The following is a 14,063-nucleotide window of genomic DNA, read 5'->3' as shown; positions in this document are numbered from 1 at the left end:
AAAGATTGGATGGCTCTAACCCTGTTTACTAAACAATGGAGGACTTTAATAATATGATTATGGATTGTAATCTTATTGATATTGACTTTACGGGTAATCCATTTACTTGGAATTATGGTGATATGTGGAAACATTTTGACCGTGTTCTTTTTAATGATTTATGGATGAATTCTAGAACAACACCTTTATTGGGCATTTAAGTAAAACATTTTCTGACTAGTCCCCTCTCCTGATTACTATCAAAGAGAGATTTCTTATCTCCTCTCATAATTTTAAATTTCAAAGTATGAGGTTATTAGATAATTCTTTTTTTTGATTTGGTAAAAGAGAATTTGGAGGCTCCTTTGCATCCAGACAATAATATCGTTGGGATGAATAGATTGTGGTTTAAAATCAAACATCTTAAATTTAAACTTAGTTTGTGAAATAGAAATGTTTTTAAAATCCTTTTCACTAATATTATTTTTGCTGAAGAGAAAGTTAATGCCTATGAGCTTACTTATCAGGATGATCCTTCGGAGGTTAATTTTGTTAATTTGAAAGAAGCTGAAATCTCTTTGTTTAAACTCCAAGAGAAGGAGGAGATATTTTGGAAACAAAAATCTTCTTCTAAACATTTGCTAGATGGGGTTAAAAACACTAAGTATTTTCGTTCTTTGGTAAAAAAGAATAGAGCAAAAAAATTCATTCATAAAATTGAGCTTCAAGATAAGAAAATTATTGAGGAGGATGCGATTGCTATGTCGGGTGTCGATCATTTCTCTAAGTTATTTAACACAAATTTTACTCCTCAGTAGATTAACCATCCTGAGTTTATCCCTAGCTTGATTAATGATGAGGATAACAATTTTCTTACCTGTTTGCCTTCTTTAGAGGATGTCAAGAAAATAGTTTTTGATATGAAGGGTGATTCTATGGCCGGACCTGATGGTTTTACTAATACATTTTTTCAAAAAACTTGGGATATTATCTTTGGGGATTTATATCCCATTTTTTGGATTTTTTTAAAGGTAATTATATTCCTAAGTTCTTTTCTAGTACTTCTATTGTGCTTATTTCTAAGAAAAGTGCTGCTAAAAAGTGGGATGATTTTCATCCTATTAGTCTGTGTTCTTTTTAAGTAAGTTGACTTCTAAACTTATTTTGGATCAGCTTTATCCTTTGCTTTGTTAAATTATTTACCCTTTTCAAATTGGTTTTGTTAAAGGTAGAGCCATTACTGATAACAATCTTTTGGTTCAAGAAATTACTCAAGATCTTGATCTCAAAGTTAAAGGTGGTAACATGATGTTTAAATTAAATATTGTTAAAGCTTATGATAACCTCAACTGGAATTTTTTGTATCAGATTTTACAGCTCTTTGGTTTTAATGCTGATTTCATTAGTATGATCCGTAATTCTATTGAGAGGTCATACTTTTCAGTTATTATTAATGGTAAAATCAATTATTTCTTTAAATCTACTCACGATATTCTACAAGGTGATCCCCTTTCCCTTGCTCTTTTCATTATTATTGCTGATTATCTTTTTAGAGGTCTTAATCTCCTCTATGATGGTCACCATAACATGTATTTTAGAAGTTTGGGTGGTTTTTCTATCTCCCACTTATGTTTTGCTAATGACGTTATTTTTTTTCCAATGATTCGATGAATATGGTTAATTTACTTAGTAGATTTCTGAATAATTTTTAGCAGTTGAGTGGTTTATACCTTAATAGAAACAAATTCTATTTATCCCCTCAAAGAATGTTTCAAGAAGTCTAATTATGGCTTTCAAGCATACCACTGGTTTTGGGCATGGATCTTTTCCATTAAAATATATGGGGGTTCCTCTTTTTAAAGGTCACAAAAGATCTTTCCTTTTTGATGATTTGATTACTGTTGTGCAGCATAAACTTAACTCTTGGGAATTTTATTTTCTCAGCTTAGGTGGTATACTGGTTTTAATTAAAAGTGTTCTTTGTTCTCTTCATGTTCATATTTTTTAAACTTTCTAGCCTACTATTGCGGTTTGTGATAGATTGGAAAAATTAATCAACAAGTTTTTCTTGAAAGATAAGAGTAGTAATTCTAAAAGTATCTGCTCCTCTTTGCGTAAGTGTTGTGGTACTTTGTAAGAAGGGTGTTTTGGGTGAAGGAGCATGGCAGATTTAGTTCAGACTTTCTCCTTTAATCTTTGGAACAACTTGCGTGCTAATAATAGTCTTTGGTCTAAATTTATGATGCAAAAAATAGTGTTGGTAAACACTCTACTATTTGTTCATACAAAATGGGGGATTCTAAGGTTTGGAAAAGACTTTCTAACATCAAATGGAAAGTGGAACCCTATATTTTTGGGGTCTTAGTTGTGCCAGCCTTTTTTTTTTGTCAAGACAAGTGGTTGAATCTTTCTTCGATTGATTGGATGATCCAATCATTCTCCACTTTGGCTATTGAGGTTAATAGTTTTTTTTTCTAATAATGCTTTGGATATTAAAAAATTACTAGATGTTATTCCCATGTCCACCATTAATCAGATCTTAAAAATCCCTTTAAATAATGATGTTGAGGATCGTTTGTTGTGTAGTTTGACTAATTTTTACAATTTTAGTATTAAGAAGGCTTGGGTTATTTTTAGAATTCATCATACCTCTTCTAAATTTTTTAAAATTTTATGGAATTAAAGCATTCCCACCTATATTTCTACTTTCATTTGGAGAGTCATGCATAATTTTGTTCCTACGGATGAGATTTTAATTAAACTTGGCTTTACTTTGGCTTCCAAGTGCCAATGTTGTTATCATGTTGAAAATATGCATCATGTGTTTATTTCTAGGCCGATTGGTTCTAAAGTTAAGATTTGTTTTGAGGATTTTTTCAAACTTAATTATTTTAAAGGTAATATCTTTAGTAATGACATCCTTCATCTGTGGTTTTATAATTCTAAAGGTCATATTACTAATCTTATCCCTTCCCTCATTATTTGGTACCTTTGGATTGGTAAAAATAACTCGCTTTTTAACAAGATCAGTATGAATCATGATCTTATTATTGCTAATGTCAAAGATAAGGTTTATAAGTTGTTCTATGTTAACCTTCTTACCTCTAAGAATTTTAAGGGGTATTTCTTTGTTGCTAAGGAGTTTGGTATTGTTTTTCATGATAAGGTTAATACTGTGGATTATAGAATTATTTATTAGCTTATATTTTTTCAAAACATGTACAAGCTTAACAGGGATGGTTCTGTGAATGGGGACACTTGTGGCTGTGGTGGTATTATCAGAGACCATAAGGGTAATTTCCTTAATTCTTATGCTAGCCCTCTTCCCATTTGCTCTGTTATTTTTTATGAACTTTTTGCCATATTATTTGGTCTTAAATTTTTTCTTTCTCTTGGTCTTACTAATATTTGGATTGAAATGGATGCCTTATACATTTTGTTCTGCCTTAAAGATAATGATGAGAAGATCTTTATTCTTGAATTATTTTATTTCATTAGAGAAATTAAATAGCTTTTTAATTTTTTTAATGTCAAGTTCACTCATGTTCATAGAGAAGGCATCGCTTGTGCTGATTAGTTTGCTAACCATTGGTCTAACCTAAAATTTCTTACTGAATTTACTTTAACCTGCTTCCCCATATTGTTAAAGGTCTCCTTAGATTAGATAAACTTGATTTTCCTTATGTTAGAAACTAATTTTAGGTTTTGCTGAGACTCTTTCATGCTTCATTTCAGTAGTTTATTTGATTAATATGGGTCTTTTTCTTCGGGTAGCATTTTCTTTCCTGGCCTTGATTCCATCATTTTGAGGATCTCCCTTCTGGTAATTTTGTTATCATCCCAACTACAGATTTTAGAGAGAGAAACTCCCAGCTAGAGAGAGAAACTCCCCGCTAGAGAGAGATATTTTCAAATTCTTTGTTCCCGGATTTTCAGCCATCATCACCACAGGCGACCTGAGCATGGTGGTGCATTCTTGTTGGCCATTAATGGGTTCCAATATGAAGGACAGAAAGGTTACCGACTATGGAAAGCCAATTACTGGTGCAGCTGAAGGACCGAAAGGAAATTTTACGTTGGACGTAAAGGAGGCTCAGAGAAGAATAGCTAGAGGTATGCTAATGATAAATGAGAATGGAGGTATTATTCCTAATATTAATAATCAAATGGAAGGTAATGGAAAACAAGTCTCTCTGGATTCTGAATTCAACTCCTAGGATTTTAAAGAAATCAGCAAATTCTCCTACAAAAAATTTGCAGAAAATGATGCATCTTGTTCCGGAATGAATATTTTTGTTCAAAGATTTGGAAATTCAAATGCAATCCCTGGTAACAGTGCGCTAAATGTGAATTCCCTGAGTTTTGAGAACAAGAATGTTACTCGTAATGTCAACAAGGAAGATGATTGTTTGAATGTGAAGCTACCGGAGGATAATGGTAATACAACAGACCAAATGTTTGATAAATTAACTGAGAAGAATACAAAGAACCCGAATCCAGAGAATGCATGGACTAAGAAGTCTTACATAAAAATAAAATTAAATGAGGAGGAAAATATGATGACGGATGATGGGAAAGCAGTTAAAATGATTGTGGAGTTAGAAGTCAGGAATGCTGCCATTCTTGGTAAGTCTTTGGTTTGTAAGATTTTAGGTAAGAAATACCGTCCCATATTGTAGCTTGGGAGCTAAGGCGTCAGTATGAAAAACATGACCAATTCCACTTTACCACTCTTGGAATGGGATGGTTCTTGTGTTCATTTAAAACAGTTGAAGCTCTAGAAGAAGTCCTGTCAGGAGGACCTTGGTTCATGAATGGACACATTATAGGATTGGATTGCTAGTCAAGGGAATTCTCACCCAATTCTATGAAAGGTCTTACCTCCCCAATTTGGATTAGAATGCCCAACTCCCCCTGCAATGTTGGGATGAGAGCAATGTAGCAAGGATTGCTTCTATGGTCAGGGTCACATTAATTTTGGATGGAAATAAGTTCTAATGGGGTAGGAAAGAGTTTGCAAGAGTATTTGCCCAATTGAATCTAGATCAACCACTACCTCTAGGAGTTTGGGTGGAAGGTATGGCAAGGAGATTCTTTCGAAAATTTGAATACGAGAGGATTTCAAATTTTTGCTTTGAATGTGGAAAACTTGAACCTACTAAGGGTGATTGCAAAGAGGGAGTCAGGGTGGAAAAAAATTAACTTCAAGATGCTAGTAAGATGACACAGGAAGTAGTCCACAAAGGTGAAGAGGAGAATGGCTATGAACCTTGGGTCGAGATTAATTATAAAAAAATAGAACAAGATTTGTTTCTAACGGCGGAATGGCCAAGAACACCTTTATGAAGAAGATACCAAGGGGAAAAACTACAGAGGAAATAGTTAACGTTAAAGCCTTTGCAATTAAAGAGAAAGAAACAAATGAAAAAGTGGATGTAGAGAATGAAACCAATAACATTTCAATGCTAGAAGAAGGAGAATTCATTATGGTGAATGAGAAAAGAATGGAAGCTGAGAAAACAGTGATCTCAACTAAAGATAAAGTAGATATTCCTCAATCTGAAAAAATAGTTTAGAAATCTGAGCTCCCAGGAGAAATAGTGGCACAAGTCCAAATTACAAATCAAGATGGAGTGATTCATTTGGCATGTAGTAACGAATCAATAGTTCAGAAAGAAAAAGGGAAGCAATTCAAAGGCAATGGAGATGCTATAGTGGTACTTGAGGGAGATGTGAAGATGGAAACATGTTTTTATCCTAAACTATCTTCTAACAAAGTCAAACTAGCTAAGGAAATGAAAATGCTAGGACCAATCAAATCCAATCAAAGAACAATAAAAGGAGAAGGAGGTGGTGAAAAGGGTGGGGCCTCTACCCCACAAGTCAATTAAATATCTTCTATATTGTTTTGGAATTGTAAGGGAGCAAAGAAAAAGGAAGCTTCCCACTACTTGAGAAGTTTAATAGGAGAAAATGAAACTTTCTTTATTGGTCTTTTGGAGACAAAAATTGAAAGGTTTGATAGAGAAGATGTTAATAAACTGGTTGGAGATGAATGGAACTTCTACCATGAGGCTACTATTGGCAAGTCTGGAGGAGTATTAGCATTGTGGAAACAAAATATCACTTCATTCAATGTGATAGAATCATCTAACCAAGGAATTATTGGCAACCTGACAACTCCAGGAGGTATCATTGTGAAGATTGGCATAGTATATGGAAACAAATATTTATATGAAAGAAGAATTCTATGGAAAATAATTGAAAGAAACATGAATAGTGAAGAACCTTGCATTGCAGGGGGAGATTTTAATTGTTTGCTGAATAAGCTCAAGAAGAAGGGTGGAAAAAGATTCATTTCGTCACATGGACCTCAAGAGATGAAAGAGTTCACGATCAATAATGATTTTCATGACATTGGCTACATGGGGCCGAAATACACATGATGTAATAACAAAGAAGGACTTGCTAGAATATGGGAGAGACTAGAAAAAATTTGGCTTAATTTAAAATCTTTGAAGGACTTCCATACAATAATTATCAAACATCTTCTCAGAGTAGCATCGGACCATTGTCCACTGCTAATTCAATTTCAAACTATGAAGAAGGCTAAGCTAAGAGAATACAGATTTGAAAATGTCTGAAGCTTCTATGAGGCGGTGAGAGGGATCATCTCTAATGCCTGGAGGAAGAAGGATAACGAAAATGCTGAAGAAATTCTGAGAAGAAAAATTAAAAGATCACTCAAGAATCTTTATTTTTGGAGCAAAAACAAATTAAAAGAATTCAATTTGATGAAACAAGAGCTACAAAAGGATATACTAAATTTGTAAGAGATGGAAGCTTCTAAAGAGGGCTTGAATCAGGAGAAATTATTGATTCTGAGAACTAAAGTCCATGAACTCAACATTACTCTGGCAAGATTAGCAACTTGGTGGAGACAAAGATAAAAAATCCAATGGATGGAAGATGGGGAGAAGAACACTCTTTTCTACCATACACATACCAAATCAATGAAGAAGAGCAATATGATAAATCAGATAGCTGATGTAGAAGGAAGAATGGAAGTGAATGAGGGTTTGATACATCCCATTATAGAGAACTATTTCTCAAAAAAGTTCAGTAAACACAATGAATAAATGGATGAATGGCCGGTATTTACCAACAAAGGCATTCTAAAAGAAGACATGATAAGTTTGCTGAATTCTAATTATACCAAGGAGGAGCTGTATAATAATGTGATGAAGATGGGTAATAACAAATCACCTAGAATGGACGGTGCGAATGCCTGCTTCTTCAAAAACTATTGGAGCATTGTTAGTGGTGAAACATGGAATGCAATTGAATGCATTTTCAGAACAGGAAACATGCCACAGTATTGGAAAGAGACTTTAGTGGTACAAATTCCTAAAGTTCAAAATGCAATTGAATGCTCTAAATTTAGACCCATTTGTCTATGCTAGACCATTTACAAAATGGCAGCAGGAATGAACCTAAACAAGCTCAGAATGTGCATTCCTATGGTAATCTCAGAACAACAAAGTGCATTTATACTAGAAAGAAACATTTCAGAGAATAGCCTCCTAGCACAAGAAATAGTTAATAAAATGAGATCTTTAGTTGCAAAACTTGGATATATGTTGATTAAGCTTGACATGGAACAAACCGTATGGCAGCATGCGTTGGGAAACATTGAATCAAGTCATGAAGAAAATGGGTTTTTCGGAGAAGACAATGAAGCTAATTATGGCATGTGTTAGCTACCCAAAATATGCAATCAACATAAACGGTAGAAGGATGGGATGGATCAATGCATTTTGTGGATTAAGATAAGGTTGCCCACTATCACCAAGCTTATTTAGCTTGTGCTCCGAGTTGTTTTCAAAAGCTCTTCAAGCAGAAGCCGGTCAATTGGGTATTAAATTGAATCCTAAAGTGGAAAGAATAACACATTTATAGTTTTCTGATGATGTGTTATTAATTTCCAAAGATGATAGAAATAATGTTAAAACATTGAAGCAAATTCTCAATAGTTACTGCGGCTGGACTGGTCAGAGAATAAATGCCCAAAAGCCATTAGTGCTATATGGAAAATAGGTAACAAGAAGGAGAAGGAGGAAACTAAACCAAATAATGGGAGTAAATGAAGTAAAGGAATTCAAATACTTGGGAATTAAACTGGCATTAAGAAAATTGAAAGCACAAGGCTTCAACCATACTATTGAGAAAGCAATGGAGAGATTGAACTCATGGGGAGCATGATGGATTTCTCTGGCAGGAAGAGTGCGATTGATTAAAACAGATTTCTCATCTATTATTTCATATCAGTCAGTGCAGTCACTTATACCAAAAAGTGTTCTTATGACAAATGATAAATTAACCAGGAGCTTTTTATGGCATAAGGAAGATGGGAGAAAATGTTTACATTACATTGCTTGGGAAACACTATGCCTACCCATCAAAGAAGGTGGTTTTCGTATATTAGGAGCTACGGAGAGATAAGGACCATTGAGAGCAAGGTTGGCTTGGAACTTCTTGCAAGGTGATCAATCTATCCTAAACAGAGTATTAAAACACATATGGTGATAGTATTTGGGATGAAGGCACTAGTAGAAATATATCTCCAACATGGAAAATTCTAAAGGAAGGAGCAAAAGTTTTTTAATCAATAATAAGATGGAGAGTGAAGAATGGAGAAAAATCAACATTAAATATGATACATGGATACTTAACAAAAGATTAAATTCGTGGCTAGCCACATGTAACATCAATGATCTGGAAAATGAGAAGGTCTCTTCACTTATCAAGGAGGATCGGAGATGGAACAAGGAAAAGCTGAACACATATTTCTTAAAAGAGATGTGTGATTTGATTCATCAAATACCAATTGAAAATGAGACTGATGAGGACAAGATTGAACTAATATACAATAACTCGGGGAGATCCATTACTTCTCTGTCACAGGAAGACATCAAGTTAAATCAAAGCCGCGAGGTGAAGAATATAAGATGGATTAATAAGCTCAAAGTTAATCAAAGAGAATGTCTATTTTGGTGGAGATTACTTAATGAAGCATTGCCAACAAATGAATGGTTACACCATAGAAGATTGACGAGCAACAGGAATGTCCTAGAGGATGTAAAAGTTTTGAAGATACAAATCATTTTGTTGTTAAGTGTTCTATGCTAATGGTAATATTGTAGAAGCTAAGACAATGGGGTATAAATGTACCAACTTTTGAAACCATTAGGCAGTGTGAAGAAGAGATAAAAAATAGAGGAAAGATGAATATTATTATGGCAATAATTTATATTTCCTCTGTTCACCATAACTGGGAGTTTCAAAACTACTCAAAGCATGGGAAGAACATACCAACTACAACATATATAGTGGATGAAGTATTATCTCACTCGTGCTCCATACAGCTAGCTCCAATCGAGAAGAACTGGGACACCAATCAGCAAATGCTGTCCAAAATTTGGTGCCCCCTCTTGAAGGTTGGATTGAACTTAATGTTGATGCAACAATTCTTCCTTCAAATGTAGCAGGGATAGTAGGAGTACTAAGGGACCACAAAGGGAGATTGATATGTGCTTATGGTAAGAAAATGATACATTGGGACATTGCTTTTTTGGATCTAAAGTCAATTTTCACATTTGACAACTATATACAAGGATGGATGAGTGAATATAAGGGAATAATACTGGAAGGTGATAAGTTAAATATCATCAATAAGCTCCAACTATCAATAAAAAGGAAGCATGAGAGGATGAAATCTCAAATACAGGATCTATCCTTCCTTGAAGTTTTTAGCAATATTATTTTTAAATTTGTTCAAAGAGATTGTAATAAGGTAGCTGATTTTTGCTCCCACTTTGCTTTACTAGGAGCTTTTTATTGGGAAAATTTTTAGATACGAAACTTCCATCAAGATTTGTTGACTTGATCAAGAAGGGCTGTATTAGTTTCTCTTCACTTTAGTAGATTATATTTACTTTATTCCTTTAGTTTTAATGAAATTTACATTATTTTATTAAAAAAATATAGATTTTAGTTCTAAAGATGATTATTATTTTTAGAAGTTGGTTTAATTTGTGGCACCTTTGGTTCGTCAATCTATCTTAAAGATTTGTGGTCTTTCATTTTGTTGTGAATGTTTGGAACTGGCCTGGTTTGAGAAGTGATTGGAGATGGAATATTGTTTATTTTGAACCTATGTGTTGCTTGTATACTCCCTGGGGTTCCTATGGTCATTACTTTGGCATCTCTCAGGCTAGGCATCTATGTTGGTTTGGCATTTTTACAACCCTTATTTTGTTCTTATGTTATGTTTTTGAAATATTTTTTTCTTTTAATTTGAAGTTTAAGGCTCTGGATATCTTGATTTTGAAGGCCTGCTAGTTTTCTCAGAGGTAGATTTTTGTTGGTAACACATCGAAGTTTTTTTTTCCAAGTGGCTCTTCTCCTATTCCAATGACTATTTCACATATAGGTCATCTGTGTGCCTGGGTGGTTTTGGGTGTATTCTGGAGTGGCACTTAGGTTTTATTCATGATTTCATGGCTTATGCTACATGTTCAAGCTCTTATGGACTTTACCTTGACTATTTGAATATGCTTATAAGTGGGATTTATGGAGATTTATATCCTAGGAGTTCAACTGATGGTTTGTGGTGTTATCTTTTTGTGATTATTTAGGGGTGTTTTTGGTGGCTTTCTACTTTAAGGTTCTTCATAAATACAATTTGGGTTTTTTATAGTCATGAGGTCTGGGATTTTGCTGGCCGCTTCCTTGAGATTATTTTAACTATCAATGATAATTATTGCATTTATATGTTTCCTTTTATTTTTCTTTTGACTTTGCAAGACAATTTTTATGCTAACATCTTGCCTGTGGACCTTTATGGGAGAAAGATGGTGCATCAACTTTATCTCATTATCTTTTCTCTTTTTTTGAGTGTGGTCAGCTTGCCGCATTGGTAGAATGTTCTTAAATTTTTTTGTACTTGTGCCTAGTAGAGACCTTGAGCTCATTGTTTCTTTTTTCCTTTTTTTGTTTCTCCTTTGAGAAATAGTGAGCTTGAGGTCTTTTTTAAGGACCTTGTAACTTTATTTTGAATTAATATGTATGCCCCTTATATGGGTTTCTCATTAAAAAAGTTGTCTACCTAGTTCTTATGATGCTAAGATAACTGTAATTACTGAATATAAAGTCTTAAATCTTTATTCTATTGATATTTTACTTAGGTCACTGATTACCAACGAACAAGGAGTGAGTCAAAGGCAAAGTGATGCAGGAGAAAAGAAGAAGGAGATAACAGTATCACTAAAAGCAAATGATTTTGAAAAAAATAGTTCTACAGCAAAGGAGTATGAGGACATCACCTGAATAACATGATAGTTTAAGAGCTTTGTGAAATGAAAATAGAGGCATCATCAATAGCATTGGATTGAAGGTAAAAGAAACAAAAATTCTAAAGTTTCTTCTAAAAAATATTGATTGGAATGCATGAAACTAGGACACCTCCAAACTAACAGCCCCAACTTGAAGATTCACCCGATCAAGGAGATGGTTGAAGAGAAGCCAAAGTTCAAGAGGGGAAAATAAAATACACAAAAAGCATTTTGGACAGATTCCGCATCAAAATAATCTACAGTAAAAGCAGAGGAGGAGATAACAAACTTCTATCATATAGCTAATGATAATCTAAATCAATTATATCTATATGAGGTTTATCAATTGTCCTATTATGAATAACTCATTATTTCAGAAAAAAATCATGATTCATATAAAAAGCTAAAAAGGATGAATGCTACTCTCAATACTGAATTTTCCATTTTACAAAAAGAGCATGTTGGTTTAATTATCGAGCATTATAATTTAAATAGTGATCTCATGACCTTTCTTGATGAATATGATGCCTTACATAATAAGCATATCTACTTAACTAATGCACACAATTATTGAAAACATCGCATGTTGAATAAGAGAATTCATTTAAAGAATTAGAAGCATGTGCATTAGGAATAGTTGAAAGTTAGCATACATTAAAAATAGAAATATCTATTGTAGAAAGTGCAAAACAAGTTTTTGTAAGAAAAAATAAAAGCACTTCAAGATAAGAAACCATCACCTACCTTAGCATAATTTTATAACCCCTCATCACAACATGCATCAAATAAACCTAGGAAGGGGCACCAAGACCCACATAGGTTAGTAAATCTATTTTCTGGTGTTAGGAGTTACTCGTATGGTATATTAGGTCATATAACCCACACTTGCACAATCCATTGGAGGACACATCTAGTGTGGTGGCCAAAATTGCATTCATCACAACATGACATGCATTCATCTCATTAACCTATGCATAAGGTGAAACCCAAACTACTTGGGTTCCCAAATCTAACGTTTAAGTTACATTATATGGGTGATCTCACAAAAGACCTAGTGAGAGTATGTGGTACCTAGATAGTGGATGCTGAAGGCACATGATTGGTGATATGAACCAGTTCATCACACTAGATGCCAAGTCAAGAGGCAATGTGACACTAGGTGAAAGTACCACTTGGAAAGTGGTGGGCTTAGATATAATCGACAATACTAAAAACTTTATTATTGAAAATATTTTATTAGTTGATAGTTTAAAGCATAATTTACTAAGCATTAGTAAACTATATGATTATGGTTTTGACATCATATTTATTTCTAAAAAATGCACAATTAGTTTAAATGGAAAACTTGTGTTAGAAGGGAACAAATAAATAATGTTCACATGCTAGACTTGAATTGCATTGAATATCCTAATTCTATATGTTTGAAAATAATTATTGATGGTTCCTGGTTATGGTATAGGAGACTATGTCATGCGAGCATGAAAAACCTTAGGGAGATTACCTAGAAAGATCTAGTTAGAGGCATCCTCAAGTTAGACTTCATTAAGGACCACCTATGTGATGCATGACAATAAGGAAAATAAGTAAGTCTTCATTTCATTCAATTAAGTATATCAGCACCTCTAGAACACTAGAAGTTTTTCATATGGACCCTTTTGGACCTATTAGTACAGCTAGTCTTGAGGGAAGACATATGTATTTTTAATAGTCGATAACTTCTCTAGATTTACCTGGGTTAAATTCTTAACACAAAAGAATGAGTCCTTTGAGAAATTTAGAACTTTCTCCTCCTGGATTCAAAGAAAATTAGGAATTGAAATTTCAACCATTCATTATGATCATTATGGAGAATTTGAAACTGATAGATTTGAGTCTTTCTATCAAGAGATAATTATAGAATGTAACTTCTCTGCCCTTATAACCCCTTAGTAGAATAAAATAGCTGAAAGGATAAAATAAAACCTTGGAAGAAGCTGCTAGGGCCATACTAGCTGAATACTCACTCCCTATATATTTTTGGACAAAAGAGATAAATATTTCATGTTATGTTTTAAATAGGATGAATGTCACGTCCATGCTGAATAAGAAACCCTATGAATACCATAATGGTTGGACACCCAAACTTTCTCACATGCAAATTTTTGGGTGTAAATACTTTATCTTTATTAATGAAAAATCACCCTTAGAAAAAATTTGATCCAAAATCTGATAAATGGGACATCTTTGGTTATTAAAATCTTTAATAAGAGGACCTTGACAGTCTATGAATCTACCAATATAGTAGTTAATGAATCATATAGGACCTCAAAATCTAATCTTGAAGAATAAAAAGTGGAGGTCATTCATGGGGTAGAAGCCATTTCTATAAAAGATAGAGTAGAACTTAAGGAGCCACTTCCTAGAGAATTGAGATATTATTCTAGTCATCCTAAAGAACTTATCTTAGGAAACCCATCTGAAGGTTTTATTACTAGGCATGGAATTAAGAAGGAAGTTATTCATTCTGCTTTTATCTCTATGATAGAACCCACCAACATAGATCATGCCCTAAGTAATAAATTCTTGATCCTAGCATTATAAGAAGAGGTAAATATGATTGTTTGAAATGATGTATGGGAACTAGTTAAAAGACCAAAGGACCAAAGTGTGGTTGGAATAAATTGGGTGCTAAAAATAAGATGAATGGCTATA

This window comes from Dendrobium catenatum, unplaced genomic scaffold (assembly GCF_001605985.2).
Source record: "Dendrobium catenatum unplaced genomic scaffold, ASM160598v2 fragScaff_scaffold_1299, whole genome shotgun sequence".
Classification (NCBI taxonomy): Eukaryota; Viridiplantae; Streptophyta; class Magnoliopsida; order Asparagales; family Orchidaceae; genus Dendrobium; species Dendrobium catenatum.
This window is presented reverse-complemented; position numbering follows the sequence as displayed.